Here is a 20,647-nt window from a genome sequence, read left to right as displayed (position 1 = left end):
GAGAGGTAGGGATGAAGATGGAAGGATTTTTAGGGTGGTGAAACTATTTGTGTGGTATTATAATGTTGGATACAAGTTCAAACTTTTTGTCAAAACCTATAGAAAGTATAGCATAGAGTAAACCCTAATGTAAACTATACACTTAGTTAATAATGTATCAATATTGGCTTACCAATGTGATAAATGTATCACAATAATTAAAGATGTTAATAATAGACAAAACTATGGGTGGAGGGGAAAGAGGTATATGCGAACTCTGTTTTTCATTCCATTTGTCTATAATCCTAAAACTGCTCAAAATATAGTCTATGAATTAGAAAAAAAGGCATGGAGCAAACCTCCATTGGGATCTCTTCCAGTGTATTTTTTTTCCATACCAGCCCTTTCCAGGGTTTGAAACTTTAAGGTAAGCAAAGACTTTGTGTCTTATCTTCTGTCTTTTCTAGCCTCTCCAGAAACCTGAAGGGCTACCTCTTACTTACCTTTCCTGGATTTTAGGAACTTACCTTATGTCATATTCTCTTCCCTCCTGGGGAGATATTTGCCCCTTTCTCTTCCCACCAGGAGATGAAAATAGAAGGCAAGAGTAAAAGGAGCAATCCTATCAATAAGCAGGATGCATAGGGAAGTATATCAAATATTTTATTCTTTATTACACAGTAGAAAAATATTTCTAACATAATAGAGGGCAGAACAAATAGCAAATAGTATGCCTATAATCATAAACTTTTGAGGATTCTCTAAATTTATAAAAGATATAGATATGTAAAACATACAAATATATAATCAGTTTGATGAATATTATAAGGCAAACAACTATGTAACACCAACTAGATAAGTAAATAGAATATTTCTACCATCATAAACATCTCCACCCTACCTCATGTGCCTCTCTCTGATCAGAACTCTCTTCCTGACTCATAGAAGAAACCACTATTCTGATTTATTTAAAAATCTCCTCCTTGCTCTTTTAAAAATAATTTTGGAATTTTAAAGCTGGAAATGACTTATCAGTAGTTTTGTCTCATATTTCAGATGTAGACTTTGATGCCAAGAAAGTGATATATTTTCCAAAGTCCCACAAATTCATGGTAGAGGACCGCAAGTTTGTGTGGCTTTTTGACCTCCAGTACTTTTTAATCTATGTCATGAGTGCTTCAAGAACATGCAGCAGAACAGGGGAGCGGTGTATGCTGGGATACTTGGTAGTGATAATAATAGCTATATTTCATTGAGTGCTCACTATGTGCCTTACAACAACCTTATTATGCTATGCTGGATATTGTCATCATATTTATTATTTTTATTACTAGAAGCCCGGTGCACGAAATTCGTGCACGGCGGGGGGTTGTCCCTCAGCCCAGCCTGTACCCTCTCCAATCTGGGACTCCTGGAGGGATGTCCGACTGCCCGTTTAGGCCCGATCCTGGTGGGATCGGGCCTAAACGGGCAGTCGGACATCCCTCTCACAATCCAGGACTGCTGGCTCCCAACTGCTTGCCTGCCTGCCTTCCTGATTGCCCCTAACCGCTTCTGCCTGCCAACCTGATCACCCCCTAACCACTCTGCTGCCAGCCTGGTTGATGCTTAACTGTTCCCCTGCCAGCCTGTTTGCCCCCAACTTCCCTCCTCTGCCAGCCTGGTCACCCCTAACTGCCCTCTCCTGCAGGGTTGATCACCTCCAACTGCCCTCCCTTGCAAGCCTGGCCCCTCTCAACTGCCCTCCCTTGCAAGCCTGGTCCCTCTCAACTGCCCTCCCTTGCAGGCCTGGTCCCTCACAACTGCCCTCCCTTGCAGGCCGGGTGCCTCCCAACTGCCCTCTCCTGCTGGCCATCTTATAGTGGCCATCTTGTGTCCACATGGGGGCAGGATCTTTGACCACATGGGGGCAGCTATATTGTGTGTTGCAGTGATGATCAATCTGTATATTACTCTTGTATTAGATAGAATAGAGGCCTGGTGCATGGGTGGGGGCCAGCTGGTTTGCCCTGAAGGGTGTCACAGATAAGGGTGGGGGTTCCCTTGGGGTGTGGGGTGGCCTGAGCGAGGGGCCTGTGGTGGTTTGCAGGCTGGCCACGCCTCCTGGCAACCCAAGGGGAGGCCCTGGTATCTGGAATTTATTTTCCTTCTACAATTGAAACTTTGTAGCCTGGGGCGGCAGCCATTTCTGGGGCGGCAGCCATTTCTGTGGCAGTTAATTCACCTTCTACAATTGAAACTTTGTAGCCTTAAGTGGGTGAGCCCGGCCAGGGTGTGCAGAAAGCTTTGCTTCCCCTGTTGCCGCCGGCAACCCTGGCCTGCTCTCTCAAGCTCCATTCTGCCGCCATTTGTTTGAATTTATTTACCTTCTATAATTGAAACTTTGTAGCTTGAGTGGAGGCTTAGGCCTGCAACGGCTATGGAAAGCTTGGCTTCCTCTGTTACCTGGGAAACCTTGCTCTCTGTGGCTGTAGCCATCTTGGTTTGGGTTAATTTGCATACTCGCCCTGATTGGCTGGTGGGCGTGGCTTATGTAGCGGGGTGATGGTTAATTTGCATATTACCATTTTATTAGAGAGGATTCCCACTTTGATGGGAGATTTATGAGAAAATTGAGACTCAGAGATATTAAGTTGCCAAAAGTCAGACAAGAAAACCTTAATATCTGTCTCATTGTCCAGAATTGTGTCATGTGGCCAACCTTAGTAGCAAGGGAGCCTGGGGAAATATTTTTAGAAAAGCACACTGCCACTCTGAACAAAGTAAAATCCTGCTACTGAGGGGGGCTGGACTTTGTATAGGCAACTAGCATTGTCTTCCAAAAGCATGATAAAATGTTACTGGGTAAAACATAAAGGTCCTTCTCCACTTCCAGTTATCATCTTCCTCCCATGTAATACCTACAGTTTATTTTTGAGTCAAATTTAGAGGACACAGTGGACATGGATGGAAGCAAGGAGTGAAGCAATTGATTCAAAATGACACGTGCAAAAAATATATAGAGTTGAATCTGAGCAAGTAAATTGAGGGGCAAGGGTGTGGATTGGACTTGAAAGGTTAGGCAGAGGAATTTGACTAATATGCAAAAAGACTAAGAAAGCCACTGTAGATTTTGAACAAAGTAGTGAAATATTTCTATAACAAGAAAATACATATTTTGTTGTCATATTGAGATTCTTAATCTCTTTCCAAGTTGAGTCAATATAGTTATCAACACTGCTGCTTACCACCTCCAGAGCAACATGTCAGAAAATATGAATAGACCACTGAAGCATGCTTCACTATTAATTAACAGCATTGTTCTCTTTAGGGATTTATAAAAGACAAAGGAACAATTACTGTGTAAAAAGAAATCTATGCAGATATGAGTGCCTCTTGTTTTCTAAGTTGGTTCTGCAACTAGTGTCTTTTGAAATTCTTTATGGATATGATTTAAGCTTTAAAATGGATCAGCTAATTCCACTCAGGTGCATTGTAAAATTCATTAGAAAATATTTCCTTTCCTACCATTCAGATTCCTCAGAGAATGTTAATTTTTTATTTTTTACTTGATTGAAAAGTAAATGTCAGCAGTGGTAAAAAGGGAACTTTTTTCAGATGACATGACCCAAGGAGTTTACATTATTTTTCTGAAATATTTTGAAATAGGGCTTAGTGCTTTGAAATTGGGAGCTTGCAGTACCAAAAGTCCAAAAAATTGGAAACTCAGGAACTTGTTCTAATTCTTAAGCAATTTAGGAACCTCCTCTTCTGATATTGAAGGAAGTCACTTTTCTGTGCTTCATTCTGTACATGTTTTCTCATCCTTTAACAACGGGGTTTTGATGTGCTGTATTTTGGGACCCCCCTGACAAATGAAAGTTCTTCATTTGAAGATTTTTTTCCTATAGTTTTTCGTATGTTTGTTTGCTTTTGCTATAGGAAGTTATGATGAAAATTTATTTGTGCAAGCATTTTTTTCCTGGCTTTGTTTATGATTTTGTGATAATTTTAAATATGAAAGTTAATTTTCATTTATACATGTCACTTATTTTTATCAATTAACTTTCATGTTATTTACTGTAACGGGTTCATTAATTTCTCAAATGTATTTGTCTGGCTTAATTTTAAATTGATAAATTTTGATAGATGTTGATTATATTGATAGCAGTAAAATCAATTTATATCCTACTAACCTATAATGCATGATAATTTGACCAAAGGCCACACCAGATTTTAACTATTGTAAGTATTATTGTAACTATTATTTCAATGGAAACTTAATCCAGAAAAATACATTTTTCACTCAAGTTTCTTTAATAATAGGCATTTATATTCATATGTATAAAGACATACCTGATAAGACCTTAGTAATATGCACTCTTTCTTAATAAAAATAAAAGCGAAAGGAAACAAATAACCCCAAAATAAAAACTTATAAAATTAAATGATTAGCGTTTCTAGGGTTGGAACTCAATGGAAAATCTCCCTTGAAAGAGAGAACTGACTCAGAAAATATAGCCTTTCCTCTAGGTTTCAATTCTGTGGAATCCTAATTAGGTAAGATAAAGCTGGTTCCAGTATCAGATAACCTAACATCTCAGAGTTTGACACAATAGTTGAGTATTTCTTGCTCTCCTCAGGCCCTGTGTATCTTGGCCATCTTGCACACATCTTCCAAGGTCTCAGTGTTTGCCTACATCATGACAGATAGGGAAAAAATTTAGAGACTTGCACCTGGTGTCAGAGGCTAGAGGCAGTTATGGGCCATGGAGCAGTTGCTGTGGTGGAAAGCACCAGAGACAAAGGCAGGGGCTCCAAGACTACCCTCTACTCTTGAAGGTAAATGAAGCCCATAGTAAGAAGGGACCTACTTGACTCACATTGTCATCACACCAACATTAGCAAGTAGTCCTAGTGAAATCTGTGGTGTTGACTGAACAGCTTCTAATGTCTTTCTCTCCCTTCTAATAGAAGAGCTGCAGTTAGCTCATAAAAAGGTTAAGCTATATCTTTTTCAGTTTCTGCACTGTACATTTTTTGTATGAATATTCATATACTGTCAAGCTATACTGTTCTTTCTTTTTTTCATTTTTATTGAATTTATTGGGGTAACACTGGTTAACAAAATTATATGGGTTTCAGGTGCACAATTCTACAACATATCATCTGTATACTACATTGTGTGTTTACCACCCAAGACAAGTCTGTGTCCATCACCATTTATCTCCCACATACCCTACTCCACATTCTCCCCCCCACGCACACACCCCCTGGCAGTCACCACACTGTTGTCCATGTCCATGTGTTGTTGTTTTTTCACTTTTTTTTTCTTTTTTGCTTAATTCCTCCACACTTTCACCCATTCCCCCACCACTCACCCTGACAGCTGTCTTTAAAGCTGGGCAGGATTAAATTGGGAAGCAAATGAGATAAAATTACCTCATGCTCCTTCTGAGCCAGAGTGAAATCACTTTGCTAACCCTAGAGGTATGGATGAAAGAACAGGCAGGGCCTGGGCGTGGTTACAAGCTTCTCTCCTTCATGTAGACCTGCTTCTCACGTCCTTCCTCTGGGTCTAGAAGGCACCTGTCTTAGCAAGACTAATGGCTAATTTTGGTGAGCCCAGTTGGAACTGGAGAATGTGCACACTTCCCAGTAGTATATTTTAGGTTTTCCCCCTCTATTTTTTCTTCCTTTGGAACAGTGATTTTCAACCTTTTTAATCTCATGGCTAATATAAACCAATTACTAAAATTCTGTGGCACACCAAAAAATGATATATTTTTTGCCAATCTGAAAAAAAAATCAGTATAATTTTGATTCATTCATACCGGATGGTTATTGTTATATTGGCTGTGTGTTGAAATTTTTTTATTTGACAATCTAAGGGAAAAGAGGTCAGCGCCCCTGACCAGTAGTCACACATTGCATGTTTTATAAATTCTTGTGGCACAGCAGTTGAAAATCGCTGCCTTGGAAGCTTGAGAGGGATATTTATTGGTGGGCTGAAATAAAACCCTAAAACTTACAATTTTTAACAATTTGTTGAAAGCATCTTTGGTCAAACCAGGGTTATTTTGAGTCTAATAGTCACTCAGAATTACAAAACACAGAAGTTAGAAAAAGAATAAGACAATAGTTCATGAAGATCAGAAGTCAATGCAAAATAAGAATGATTTAGAAAAAACATATTTCACTTAAATATAATGTATATGAGTAATTATCTTGGTAACTGTAGCATGATGATTACCAGAAACAAAAGATAGTTAATTACATGAACTATAAAAAGAAAAAGAAAATTATTTAATCCCTATATAATACTGTCTGGGTGAGAGAATATTCTTATTTTAGTTGACTGATCCCAGATTTTACAAAAGAAATTAATAATACTGTAGAATAACAGTACAGGCCGCATTTAGTTGACATGAATTTCTTTGGTTCAATATCCAATGGCCTTAATTACTACTTCCAAACAACTCTATGGGCAGTAACGATTAATGCAATAAACATTTATTGAAATTCTACTTTTGTAGACCCTTGATTTTTAGGAGCTTCTCAACCACTGGGAGAGACAGAGAAATAAAATGTTATATTAGAGAGGAATAGGGGTCTGATGAAGTAAACATAGATGCATATGGAGAGGCATATCAAATGGTGGTTAATAAGCAGAAACTTTATAATCAGACTTTCTGGGTCTAATTCTGTACTCCATAAATTAATTTTTATGATTTTTTGCAAATTGATTCATCTCTTTAAATGTCAGTTTATTAATCTGTAAAATGAGGAGAATAGAAGTACCTTTCCTAATGAGATTATGCATTGAAGCTTTTGGCATAGTGTCTATAGGTTGTAAATACTCAATTTGTGTAGACTAGTACTATTTACAGAAGAGATGATGGTTGAAATGAGTTTATGGGGTAAGAGAGAATAGGGAAGTGGAAGAGAACATTTCAGAGAGAGGCAGTGACATGGGACAGAAACAGATACTTGAACATAGAACATCCTGGGCAACAGTAAGTTGTTCATATCCATGGTACTTTTAATATACTTTCATTAAACCTAGCATATTCACTGGTTGGCATGTAAATAACATTACAAGTTTGCTACAAAATTCTGTATTCTGCCTTCCTACCAACACTACCTTACTCCTTTATTCTTCTAGCTTCTGAATTCATTTGGCTCTCTTCTTTGGTTTCTGTTTTAAATCTAACTCTCAAATTAGGACTGTTTAATGCAAACCTGTGTAATTCAGAGAACCCAATTCCTATGTGTGTGTCTACTGGCTCTGTAAATTATGACAGCAGAAATATGCCTTACCGCACCACTGAACTCCAGCTGTCCTTCCGAGTACTCCCCACCCTGGCCTGCTGCTGATCCTGCACCAGCAGATAGGGAGGATGAATGGACAGTTTTCTAGAGATAGTCCAGTGCCAAATTATAGTGAACTTTGTGTATGCAGCATAGGAATCGGAATATTTTTCTAAAAATTATAAACTGCTGAAGAGTTGAAATAGAGGAAAGACATGATCAGATTTCTATTTTAAGAAGTTACTCTAAAAACAGTTTCTAGATCAGATATAGAGAAAAAACATTGGAAGTATCTGTTCAGGTAATCCCAGGGGGGTGGAACCTGTTTTAAAACTGTCAGTAAGGAAGAAGGAAAACAGGGAGTGTAAGGAGGTAATGGAGGTAAAATGTCCTGGATTGGTGACTCATTGGCTATGAGAGGCTCTCTATGAAAGCAGAGAGAGCAGTCTAGGGTTACTACCGGATTTCTGGCTCAGGCAACTAACTGAAAGGGTCGTGATGCCCTTTATCAACAATGGAATACAGGATAAAAAATTACAATTTAAGATAAAAATTACAAGGTCAGTTTTTGGATATTTTGAGTTGAAGGTGTATGGTGTAAGCCCATAAGCAGAGAAGTCCAGGCTTCTTGAACATTCAGATTTTTGAATGAAAGTGTGGAAAGAGATGTGCTTTATGAAGATGCTGATTGTTGTTTTCAGATTAGGTATATATTTCTCCTATTAAAAGTGAGTAAATGCTTTGTTCTAGAATTAGTATCTGGTGATTGTAGATGCATGACTGAATTTTAGAGGGCCTTATTATCATTGGATTAACTGATTGAAGCATTCCAAAAGGTTTACCATCATATACTTTACCTTTTGCTATGTTAGTGGGCATATCTTCTAAAGCATTTCTTAAAAGTCTAAATTCATAATTAATTCAGACTGGCCTACTCATTTATTTGGGGGGGGGAAAGTATTTTCATTTAGTACCCGGGAGGGGTAGCAAAGTGAATATAGGCCCTTGACTGGGTGTGTATTCTGACTCTATGACCCTGGAAAACTTATTTAATTCTTTGGGCCTCACTTTCTCAATATGTCAAATGGCAGTTACAATAGTACCTTCTAGGTTATTGTGAGGATTGAGTAACTTCACAGATCAGTGACTGGCACAAAGGAAACCCTCAGTAAATGTTATCTATCATTTTATCCACAATAATACAGCAAAACTCCATTTTAAAGCATCTCATTTTACTATTGCATAGTTTTAATTTCACTTAAGGTAAAATCATATTTCTCATAAATATAGATGTAAAACATTGCAAACTTATATGCTGCACTGATTTTTAAAAATATTATTTTTAACTAATAAAGAAGGTATATATTACATTAGATATTAATATGATACAGTATATGTATTACATTAATAACAGTATATACATGTTGACAGATATCAACATAAGAGAAACAGCCACAAGTGTGGTTAGAGTGAACATATATTATGAATATTTAAACAGTACTTTGGATTTACATAGCACAAAGAGTCCAAAATACTTTTTAAGTCTCAATTTTTTCTAAATGCTTAAAAACCTTAATGATATTTCAGAAACCTTTCCACAACCTTTAGGATATAGTTTATTATGCTTAACTTCACAGAAAGAAATATGGACCATTCACATACACCTTGCCATGGAAAAACATAATTACATTAATTAGATCAATAACATGGAGAAAATTTGCTTTAATGAATAGTTGTTTCATCAAAAATTTACTATGTTAGAACTTTTACATAAGGTCCAGAGTTTATACAAAGTTGAGTTCTAGCATTTAAATTGCAATCTTCCTATATTCATTTTTACTAATAAAAAGTAGAGTGTAGAATTTTAAATATCAATTAATATTATAAAAATTAAAAAATTAAAGTGCATTGAAATATGTATGTATCTATTTAGCACCTGAAACATTATGATACTATTTTAGTCTATTCCACCAATAACCAAGTAACCCATTTTAAATTACAGATTCATGGTAAAACCATTTCACATTTTTTTAAAGTGATCAACTTCAAAGTAGACTATTTCTTAAATTTTAAAAAACTGCTAATCCTTTTATAGATCAAGGAGGTGAATTACATTAATTCCTCAAAATAACACTGTAATAAAGCTAGTTCTAAAATCCAAATTCAGAGTAAGTTGGGTAAAATCATATGATGTTAGATCACCTGGAGAAAACTGCACAAATAATATGCAACTTTCTTAATGGGAAATGTAACAGATTTCAAATCATTTTGGAGGCCATTAGTGAAAAATTAAATTTAGGATGGTCTAACACTAGTATTACATTAATGAAGAAAGTTATATTTGTATGAAGATGGTAAGCACTCTTCCTCCATTAAAAGCTCTTATTTGCATACTTCAGAACTAGAAATAAAGCTTGATTATATAGCATCTAAGTTTATTTTAAAAACCCAATTAGAAATAATAAAATACATACACTCATGAAAGAGAAAAACTATAGCACATTAGAAAATTAGAATTCAAGAAACTTTTCATGTTTTCTGAGGAGAAAATTTTATGAAACCAATTAATCAATTTGTGGAGAGTTATAACATTGAAATGATTCCAAACTATGAAAATTAAGGAATGACATTTCAATTGAGCAAAAGATTGAGTTTGGAAATTTAAAAAGTTTTGTATTTTAATTTCTATATACTTCCTAGTTTTAGACAAAAACTCACTATTGCTAATATACTTGTCAAAATGGTACTTAATTTATTCTCCCTTTTTTTATTAAAAAATTTTAATGTCGACATTATGACAGACTTCTCCAGTCTCCCCTCACCCCTAGCCCACATCCACTCTTAGGTTATCTATCAAAGTGAATTTAAAACATGTATCTACAATAGCACATACACAAGTGCTCATAGCAGTATTATTTATAATAAAATTTTTGAAAATAAATTGTGGGATATTTCTACAATGGAATACTACTCAGCAATAAAAATAAGTGAATTATTGATATGCACAACAATATAGATGGATCTCAAAAATATCCTGCCAAGCAAAAGAAACCATACCAAAACAAATAAATAAAAAACAAACTTTAAATATTTTATTTCTATTTATATGACTTTCTAGTAAAAGAAAAATGTAGTGACAATAGATCAAAGTTTTCCTGGGGTTGGGGTGGGAATGAGCCACAAGGGAATTTTTGATGATGATAGAAATGTTTAATAGCTTGATTGTGGTGGTAGTCAAGTGACTGAATATATTGCTAAAATTTATTTAATTATACACTTAATATGGGTGAGTTTACTCTATGTAAGTTATATTTCAATAAAGCTGTTCTAAAAAGAAATATACACTTATTTCTATCCCAGGATGGCATTATACTGATTATAAATGCACTTTTCAAAAATCTTTGTTAGCTGCAACAATTTGTTACAAGGAGTAGAAATTAAAAACCTCAGTAGATATAGGGATAGGTTTATTTTTTAAATCCCATCCTAATAAAATTCTTGACGATCAATACTATACTATTTATTGCCTGACAGTAAATCATGTGAGAGGCATCGGAGGTCTGTCACCCTCTGTCGCCTGCCTTCTACAAGTGAATAAACAGATCCCTTATTTTTTGCATTATTTCTTTACAAACTTAACACATGTTAATATCCTCTGAGTAGGTCCAGTGGCCTTTCTGCAGCCTTTTAAGTGGCCAGATGGGAATGGAAGTGAACAATATCCACTGGTCCAGTATGTTCCTCTTTTCAAACATTAAAGAAAAAAATCAAGATGCCCTTAAAACCCTTTTTCTCCAGTTTCTCTAAGAGAGGGGTTAACAAAGCCCAGTAACACTCTTAAAGCTCTCCTGCTGCTAAAGGGAATGCAACAGAGACTGTCACCAGAAGGATTGACTTCTGACTGAGAGCTGAGTCTGTCTGGAGAGAAATTTGACCATTAAGTGCAGAAGTTACCCATGGATTGCACCAAAGATTATCCCAGCTGGGGTTCTGAGAAGGGCTCTGGCAGAATATGGGCAAGGGGAAGCCCCTTTGAGGCATAGATCGGAAACACCTTGCCCTGTGGGGCTGCTAACTAGAAAGCAAATGCATTTTAGACTTACAGAGCCTCACAAGAGGCCCTTTCAAGTTTTTTTAAATTAGTTAGGAAGAGGCACATTGTGAGTAAACCAAACTGGCAAATTTTAGGCTAAAATAAGCAATGAAAAATAAGATTATAGGTATGAAGAAAGCTTTAGCAAAGTTTTTCATTTTTTTTTTTGCTTTCCCTCCCTGGATGACTATAGCATTGTTCCAAATTCAAGTAATATTCTTTTTTTTAGGCTGTAGCTTGCAAAAATAACCATATTCCCCATATAGGGTTTGGTGGATATAGGATCAGAGACTAGAGGGAGGTAATTTGACATCGTAGTTAAGAGAATAGACTCTGTAGGCAGATTCTCTTAGTCTGGTTTAAAATCCTAAACTCCACAAGGTGTGTTTTTTAGGGAAAGTTATTTTGTATCTCTGTGTCTGTATCCTTATGGATAATAGTACCTACATATAGAATTGTTATAGGATTAAATGAAATAAAACACGTAAAAAAACCGAGAACAGTAACTACCACATAGAAAATGCTGCATAATTAGGACTCATTTCTGCTGTGAGACAGAAAACAAGATGGTTGTTTTTTCCTCATGTAATCATAGATAGTGCAGGGCAGTATAGTAGCCTCACAATCACTAGGGACTTAGTCTCCTGTTGTCTCATGTGTTTGACTTGGTCCAAGTTTGTGGCATCCTTATTCTAAGCAGCAAGTTGGAGAAGGGGATAAAAGAATAAAGGGGCAAAGGATATAAGCAAGGTAGCTCTTAAGATTTCTTAGAAGTGGTTCCATGACCATTTCTGAATATATCCCATTGATCAGAGTGCTTAGTCAGAAATCTCCATCAAGTTTCAGTGGAGATCAGAAAAGGGTGTCTGAAAAGGTCATTTTGTGGAAAAGGTCCAGCAGGAAAGGGAGAAGATAGCTAGTAATCTGTGAAGGAGTACTCCATAAATGTTAGCTACTATTGTTACTTTGTTATCTATATGGCTTCCAGCTCAGTCTCAAACCTGATTGTTCTTTCCAGCTCATGTCATTTATTTCGTGCCTTTCTACTTTAATCTGCCATGGAAAAATTTATAAATACACACAGTTATAAAACTGTGATCATTTAAAATTTTTCCTTTCTTCTACCATTTCTAATGTTCTCCTTAGAGTAAGTATAATACTATCCTTATATTTATACTATAGTAATTACCTTGAGATATTATTTTCTAATTTATTTTCCCCCAACTAGTCTGTTAGTGTACTGACTTGTTTGTGAACTGAATCATGTTCCCTTTCACCAAATTCATATGTTGAAGTCCTAATTGCCAGTACCTCAGAATCCTACCTAATAAAATAGTAATATGCAAATTGACCGCACCTTCGCTACGCCCAAGCCACAGCCACACCCACCAGCCAATCAGGGTGAGTATGCAAATTACCCAACAAAGATGACAGTTAATTTGCATACGCTGAGGGAGGGAGGATTGAAGACTGAAGACAACTTAGAAGGAAGAGGGAGGAAAAGCGGAAAGCAAGGTGGCTGCCAGAGGGAAAGCCCAGGCGGGGCGGAGTGGGGCGGGCGGCAGTGGCGTGCGGGTGCAGGCGTGGCAGCTGCAAAGGCGGCGGCAGCGGCCGCGCACGCGGCCGCAGCGGCCGCTTGCAGGATTCTTCCTGTAAATGGGCTACTAGTCTTCTACCTAATAAAAAAGTAACATGCTAATTGACCATACCTTCATGACGACCACCAGCCAATCAGGAGTGCTTATGCAAATTAACCCAACAAAGATGGCGGGTTAATTTGCATACGCCGGTGCCGAGCGGCTGGGGGCGGGGCAGAATGCAGGCGTTCCACACCACCCCAGCCGCTCCGGGCTTCTGGGCAGTGTGGGAAGGCGGAAAGGCAGCTCCGGGCCCGAGTGAAGGCGGTGCAGGCAGCCAGGGGAACGAAGGCCCATTCTTGCACGAATCTTCATACATCGGGCCTCTAGTGTGACTATAATTGGAGATAAGCTCTTTAAAACCTGTAACTTAGTTAAAATGAATTCATTAGGGTGGGTCCTAATCCAGCGTGACAGGTGTCTTTATGAAAGGACAAGATTAGAACATAAACACATAGAAGAAACACCTTTTGAAATAGAGAGATGACCATCTATAAGTCAAGGAGAGAGGCCTCTGGGAAAAAAAGAAAATTCTACCAGCACCTTGATCTTGAACTTCTAGCCTCCAGAATTTTGGGAAAATAAGTTTCTGTTGTTTAAGCCACCCAGTCTATAGTGCTTTGTTATGGCAGCCCTAGCAAAGCAGTACATAGTTTGTCATCTTATTTAATGTCATCCAAGTCCCAAAAAGAAACGGATGACACACTAGAAGAGAGGCACTTTGAGGAGAGTTCAAGTACAAAGGGCTGCTTATAAGATGAGGGTGTAGGGGAACCAAAAAGGATGATGCATTAACCTAGGGAACAGTGTAGGTGTTACTGCTGCTAAACCCAAAGGTAAGAGGGGAAGGAGGCTTTATCAACATCTTTAGTGAAGGAATACAGGTATCTTGAAGCAACTCAGCAGGATAAATACCCTAACCTCACTCTCCTCTCTCCCTGCCTCCAGTCTCGTGCCACTGCTGCCCAGATGGAAACCACTGGCTACCATAAAGCATGGGAATGCAATGATGTGGTCCTAAAGACCAGCCTTCTATAAAGGAGGATGAGGAAGAGTAGAGAGTGAGTGAATCTGGAGAAACAAATAGTAGATATTTAGCACAGAAAGAAACTATGACATTTAGTTCTTTTGTACCTATCTTCTCTTCCATGTTCACTACTTTAGGCGAACCACCACACATGTGCCCATAACTACTATAGCATGTACAGCAGGTCCTCAATAAATAGCTGAGAATTGAGTATTTTTCATGCTTAGTAATTTTCAAGTACTGTCAATATTTCCTTTCTACTAGTTTTTAGACTATGTCCTCTCAATATCACAGCCTTAATCCAAGTCTTAGGTATATTTTGCCTCAAGGACTACTACTTCCTTCCTGGTTTCTTGTTGGTTCATTCTCCACAAATGAAACACACACACACACACATCAACAACAACAACAACAAACACAAGCAAAGCATATCAACTAATAAAACCACAATACTTTTAAAAAGACCATTTCAATTAATTAGACTTTCTGATTACATTTCTCCTCTCACCTTTATATTGCCTCTTTGTGGTTGACATCAGATTAAGATTGTGGAAATTTAAGTAAGGTTCCTATCAACTTCCTTTTCAAAAGTGTTATAATTTTCAGCCTTCCTCGCCTGTTTCTGAGAGGTAAACATTTTATCTTTTGAAGCTACAATAAACTTAGGATAGTTCTTTTCCAAATATGATTGCCAAATTATAGGAATGTGGCTTTTTCAAAAGATGTGAATAAGTTGTGATGTTTTGATTATACAACTAAATTAACAAAAATATAAAAATTACTCTTACTTTAACGGATACTTCCATAGTTTACTCTCAGAGTGAGAATACCTAATCAAATAAAGCTCCATTTTATTTTACTTGGTAAAATTTTTATTTAAATATGTTTTTATTGACTTTTTTGAGAGAGAGAGAGAGAAGGGGAGGGAGAGAGAAACATTAATCAGCTGCCTCCTGCACACCCCCTATAGGGATTGAGCCTGAAACCCCAGCATGTGCCCTGATCAGGAATTGAACTGGCAACCTCTGAGTGCATGGGATGATGCTCAACCAACTAAGCCACACCAGCCATGGCAATAAAACTCCATTTCAGATCTGATTATTTATACATCATTCAGTTCTGCCATCTTTGTAGCTGGTTCCTTAGAAGCTGATGTATTTTCTGGGTTGTGTTACATTGTTGGACATTGAATCAGTACTGACTCTAAAGAAAATGACATGGTTATTTTATATGATTTTACTTTTTATCTTTTAAATTTTATTTGAGTAATAATTTAATCTTAAAATTATTCATTTTTAAAAATAGGCAAGTTTAGCCCCTATGAAAAATCTCTCAGAAACTTTTATCTATCTTTTTAAATTATTCACATTAACAGTCTTTGTCTCTCATCAATCTTAAACACAAATTAATGTTCTTTAAGGTTTATTTCTTCTGGGTGAAGAATGTTATCACATTTAAGAGAAGTCTGTAATTATGTGTCACACACTTGAAGCTACGAGTATCCCTCCAAATCCCTCCAATGTAAATCCGGTTGTCTTTAGTAGGTTTAATTTTTACAATTTGTAATTTTATGAGCTAAATAGTACCAAGTTAGTATATTGAGTTCAAGTGTACTTAAGTCATCATCTTAGAAAATAATTTTTCTGTTTCTTGATTATTTTGTTATTGTGGTTTTTGTTTTTTTTTGTGTGTTTTTTTTCTAATCTTTGTGAAACTAGTATCCAGAGTTCACTATAATGGCATCTTAGTGGATTTCTTTGTTTTCTGGTTAACCTCCCTCCCTCACCCACAGGAGAAAGGAAAACAAACTAGGAAAAATAGTGTTAAATACAGTTTTCCTATTATATTTCAAGGCCATTGTATTGTATTCATCAAGCAGGATTTATATGTTTCTCCAAGTCCTCTAAACATGTTGGGGATCTGAAAAAACAAACATGAAAAGAAAGCTGCAAATCAAAATAAATAATTAGATGTCTACGAAATTTACCATTATCCCATTTATAAATTCTTAGTTATGTTTTTTAATGTGCTATGTAGGTGAATTTTAATATGTTTCATATGATATGGGACTGGAAGTCTCTAAATCCAAGTTCTAATCAGTATTCTCACATTAAGCCAGATCTATGAGTCTTAAAAATGACCGTAATCTCTTTTATAAAAATACTAGGTAAAATTTCAAGCAGTACTTGGAGGCAAGTATTTTAAACATTCCACTGTACAATGTATATTTTTGTGTGTTTTTTCGTCCCTCAAAATATAAGTTACTAAACAAAACAAGATGGAAAGATATTCTATCACATAAAATCCGTTTTAGAAACAACAAAAAAAGGCATTGAAAGGGATAAATTAATGTAATTTGAGTCAGTGATCTTTTCTCTTTATTAGTGAATGAGATAAGTTGGTAAAAATATTTAGAAGGGTAAAAAAATTCAGTCATATGTTTTAATAGTTGACATAAGTATTCAAAAACAATTTAAATATAGGCTTTATAACGTATTGTGATGGGGAGAGGGAGGATGAGACATATGACATTTCCACTAGCAAGATACTTTTAGCATACTTAAAATAGGAATAATGGCCTTACAGGAACTTGGAAGATGTTATTCCCAGATTGTACGTTACATTTAAGGGAAAAATAATAAAGGTAAAGGGAGAGAATCAATTTAAGAATTTCTTTGGTAGCTGAAGACTTTGGATCAAATAAAATCACTTTTGATAAATATTTTTATAATAATTGAATAAGATACTTTTCAGCATATATTATTGACATTAATTGTTGATTAAGTTATATGAATTAATCTCTAAATCAGTTCAAGTTTATCTTGTAAAAATGTAGTTGAGGTTCACAAAATTCTTAAGAAATGCTAGTAGAAGTAGCTATTAACTTTATTTATAGTAAGCATTTACTCAACACACAAAAATGTCCTAATTTCACAAAAGTATTACATGAGCATATATAGTAAGCATATTGAACCAATTCATGAAAGTTATAACTTTAAGGAATTGAGATCATTAAGTCTCTTAATTCTTAATCTGTAAATGTTTTTCTTCCATCTCCAAAAACCTTGAGTCTTAATTGTTACATAGAGAATTTACATGAATTTCTCAAGCTGATCACAGCACCAAAATCTCTCAAATACTCCTAATGTTACCTCAGAAAAAAAGTTATATAATCTCCACCATGTTTAAGCTATTGCTATCCTAATAGAAAAACAGGGGAAAATGTCTTTAATCATCCAGAGTTCATTTTAAGCCCTCAAAAGCAATTCCTTTGGTTTCTAGGCTTACTCAGGATTAAGAGTGGCAGGACTCTTTTCTTTGAGCAGCAAATCAACATCACCTACTATATGGTCATGCTTAACACATGTTTGAAAATTTACCAAGGATAACCTTAGTACCTATTATTTATCCTTTTCTCTATAGTATTGAATGAAAATATTAAGAAAAAGTTAATTAGGGAGGTAATACAATAGTAAATCTATTCGTGATTTCTGAAGTTTGAGGGCAGGTATTATTGACATATAATGCATATACAATGTTCATTCTATTCAACTTGATAATTGTAAACACACATATAAATACTACCTAAAACAAGATCTAGACCAGCACTTAAAACAAGATGGAGACCAGCACTTTTTCTGCGATAATATAAATGTTGTATATTTCTACTGTCCAATTTGGTAGCCACTAGCCACATGTGGCTACTTAAAATGTGGCTAATGTGACTGAATTTTAAATTTAATTCCAATGAATTTACAATTAGATTTAACAGCCACATGCAGCTAGTGGCTACCAAGTTGGACAGTGCAGAACATTTCCATCACTGATAGTTCCCTCCTGTTCCTTTACAGTAAACCCCATGTCATTGGCCCTGCCATCATAGAGAAACAGTAACTAAAGATTAAGTTTTCCTGTGTTTGAACTTTACATAAATGGATTCATACTGTATGTACTTTTTTGTGCCTGGCTTCTTTTGCTAAATATGGCATTTTTGAGATTCATCCATGACTTTGTATCATTTGTTTCTTTTAACTGCTGGATAGTATTCCATTGTATGAATATCTAACAATTTGTTTTTCCATCCTCCTACTGATATACATTTGGGTTGTTTCCAATTATTTGTTTTTAATGCTGCAAATATTATATTTGATGTTCTCCATTGAGGGAAAAAGCTGTGTATGTATATCAAAATATATTTGATCTTGAGAAAAGACAGTCAATTTATAATTCTATTATCATCTTTCTGTACTGGGGTAAAAATACAATTCTAGGTTATATATAAAGATGGACATATCTCAGGACTGCTGAGTAAACAGTTTGTAATACTTAAAGAAAACACATTTAGGATAAATCTACCAGAAAAGAGATTGCAATGCTTTCAAAACCAAAATATATTTTCACTGGGGATGGGTAGGGTTGGGGGTGCTCCAGACAGGCAAATTATGTGTAGTTTTGAATTACCTTGGCATCTATCACTCCCTATTATTATTGGTATGCATATCCACAGAATTTCAGATCTAGTAAAAGTAATTAATAATCCAGTAGTCTAATTCCCCAGTGCTCTGCATATTGTAAGTAGTCAATAAATATTGGTTGAAATAAAACCATTTATTTCACATGAGAACTAAGAGTCTAGGTGTCTCTCAATTGAAGAAACCAGGTATCATAATCAAAATGGAACATTTTTAAACAGGTGTGATTTCTGCTTTATAAAAGGATTCACCACAAATTCAATGGTAAGCTGCCACAGGCTAATACATTAATTTTCAAAACTCTTACACATATAATTTTCCAGAGGTAAACCTATCACATATCAGTATTTTATCTTTTAATATGCAGCTGTTCCTTCAAGAAAAATTGAAGTAATTCTTTAGTTCTTGAACATGCAGCATACATTAACAGGAAGAAGTAACTTAATAGATAATATTGAAAAGGAAATGTACCCTTAAGAATGTATAAAGAAATTTATAAATTATATATTCCATACATAAATAATCAGGGCTTTTTATTTTTCAAGTGGTTCAGTTATAAATGTGTTACTTGATGTCTCCACCAACCACTCCAAGGTGAAAGCAAAAACAATCTAAATTCAAAGGACACAACATTTTAAAATTCATATTCATTGACTTTGAGCATTTTGCAGACAGCAACTCTATCTGGCCCATTTTAGGTACTCAGCAACTATTTATTGCATTGACAGTATATTGAATGTTAAGAAATTTTTTTTTAAATCAGGAACCTTCTCTTATTGAGCATAGTGTGTGATGTGTAATAGGTACTAAATGTTAAACACTGCTAGTTTTTTTTCTGTGACTTCTTAAGTAATATATGTTCAACATATGTAAAGATGCAACTGTACAGCTTTAAAATGATCAGAAAGGAGATTCTATCAGAACTGACTTTAGGCAAAAGGATTTCTAGGTTCTTTCATAACCAGTTATAGCACAAAACAGTACATGCATATACACTGAGTGGCCAGATTATTATGATCTCTGAACGCATAATAATCTGGCTACTCAGTGTGTGTGTGTGTGTGTGTGTGTGTGTGTGTGTGTGTATTAGAGGCCCGGTGCGTGAATTCGTGCATGGGTGGGGTTCAGCCAGCCTGGCCAGGGGGAGGGGACATGGGCAGTTGGCCGGCCTGCCGGTCGAACTCCTGGTCGAGAGGACAATTTGCATATTAGGCATTTATTATATAGGAGGATATACACTGAGTGGCCAGATTGTTATGTGTTCAGAGATCATAATAATCTGGTCACTCAGTGTATAATCTAGCACAGGCGTCCTCAAACTACAGCCCGTGGCCACATGCGGGTGTTTTTGCCGTTTTGTTTCTTTACTTCAAAATAAGATATGTGCAGTGTGCATAGGAATTTGTTCATAGTTTTTTTTAAACTATAGTCTGGCCCTCCAACGGTCTGAGGGACAGTGAACTGGCCCCCTGTTTAAAAAGTTTGAGGACCGCTGATCTAGCATATTCCTCAATCTATAGCTTGAATTGGCAGATTGGTTATTTGATTCAGTGTGGTGATGATATGAAAATTTCATATTATAGTACCCTTACTCTGGTTAGAAGTAATATAATCAATTATCCTAAAACTAGGGAAAATATTCTAAATCCTAACTTTTAAAGAACTCACTTTAGGAAATTTACCTATTCCTAACTCAAGAATAAGCCAAATCAGGAAGTAGATTTAAAAAAAAAAAAAAGTCTCTAAGCTGCTTAAAACCGATGTTACAATGTCCTTGCACAAAAGTCACACACTTTTTGTAAAGGAGATTTCCTCAAAGTACCTATTTATACTCTTGAGACAGTTTTGCATAAGCTTCATTATGTGGTTTTCTTGCCTACAGATTAAAAGCAGTAAATTAAAAGGGTGGAGAGGATAATAGAACTACGTTCACTGACAGCAGTAAGAAGCAACAGCTGACTGTGGGAAGGGACAGGCAAACTACAACAGACAATAGAACTAAAAAAGCAAAGCTCTTCAGAGCCCTGTAGTGTGAGCAAACAGCTCCACAGACCACTACGGGAACAGAGGACTCTACCTGTAAATGTAACAAAGTGAATATTCATAATGACTACCATTTTTTATACAGCTGGGATGCATGCCTTATTTC

The sequence above is a fragment of the Cnephaeus nilssonii genome (assembly GCF_951640355.1).
Source record: "Cnephaeus nilssonii genome assembly, chromosome: 14".
In the NCBI taxonomy this organism is placed as follows: domain Eukaryota; kingdom Metazoa; phylum Chordata; class Mammalia; order Chiroptera; family Vespertilionidae; genus Cnephaeus; species Cnephaeus nilssonii.
This window is presented reverse-complemented; position numbering follows the sequence as displayed.